Source organism: Lottia gigantea (genome assembly GCF_000327385.1).
Source record: "Lottia gigantea unplaced genomic scaffold LOTGIsca_26, whole genome shotgun sequence".
Taxonomy (NCBI): domain Eukaryota; kingdom Metazoa; phylum Mollusca; class Gastropoda; family Lottiidae; genus Lottia; species Lottia gigantea.
The window spans coordinates 322,919-324,226 of NW_008708797.1; positions in this window are offsets into that span (position 1 = coordinate 322,919).

The following is a 1,308-nucleotide window of genomic DNA, read 5'->3' on the forward strand; positions in this document are numbered from 1 at the left end:
CATTTGTATGACATATTTGGTGTGATTGGAAAACCAATCCAAAATAGCATTTTTATACGCCCACATTATAATGTGGACGTATATTGTTGTCACCTTGACTTAGCCAAAACGCGTCAAAATTGGCTTGTGAACACGATAGTTTTCATCTGATTTGAATGAAATTTGGTGTGATCATTTATATTTATGAGATCTTGGACAAGTTCGAATTAGACGATCTTTCGATGAACGGTTATTGAGTTACTACCCTTGATGAAAAACGCGTCAAAATTTTGTTGTGAACACAATAGAAACTACAGTTTTTATCCAATTTCAATGAAATTTGGTGTGAATATTTATAATGATGAGATCTTGGGCAAGTTTGAATTTGGCTATCTTTCGATGAATGGTTTTTGAGTTATTGCCCTTGATTTATGAAAAATGCGTCAAAATTTGTTTGTAAACTCAATAGAGACTACAGTTTTCATCCGATTTAAATGAAAATTGGTATCAATTATAATGATGAGATCTTAGTCAAGATTAAATTTGACAATTTTTCGATCAACGGAATTTAAGTTATTGCTCATGACTTAGTAAAACTCATCAAAATTTTTTAGCGTTAGAGGTGACAGTTTATGTCAGAATTTTATTAAATAATGTGTGTTTGTTTAAATCAACAATATCTTGCACAAATTAATTTTTTGACACAGATAGGTGACTACCCTTGATATATTGAAAATTTATCAAGAAAGTGGGCGTATCTTGCTAGGCAACCACTTGTTTCTGTTTGCGTAGCTGGTTCAATGAATTGTTATTGTTATATCCCTTTTATGGCTTCCATTGATTTACCTATGTATCTTGTGTTATTTGGTTGTTAATTGTTTTTTTGATAACATTACCTGTGTGTGTTTTCAGGGAACAAAATAAGCGGTATCACATCACAGTTTGTGATACAATTTTCTGCAAAATGCGATGTAATATTTATCAGGAGCTAGCAGTTGCATCGAAGAGGGGCAAGCATTCTAACTGAACAGGAGCAGACTGAACAGGACCAAGCAGTCTAATTGAAGAGGGGCAAGCATTCTAACTGAACAGGAGCAGACTGAACAGGACCAAGCAGTCTAATTGAACAGGACCAAGCAATCTAACTGAACAGGACCAAGCAGTTTATATGAACAGGACCAAGCAGTCTAATTGAACAGGACCAAGCAGTCTAACTGAATAGGACCAAGCAGTTTAACTGAACAGGACAAAGCAACTAACTGAACAGGACCAAGCAGTCTAACTGAACAGGACCAAGCAGTTTAACTGAACAGGACCAAGCAGTCTAAC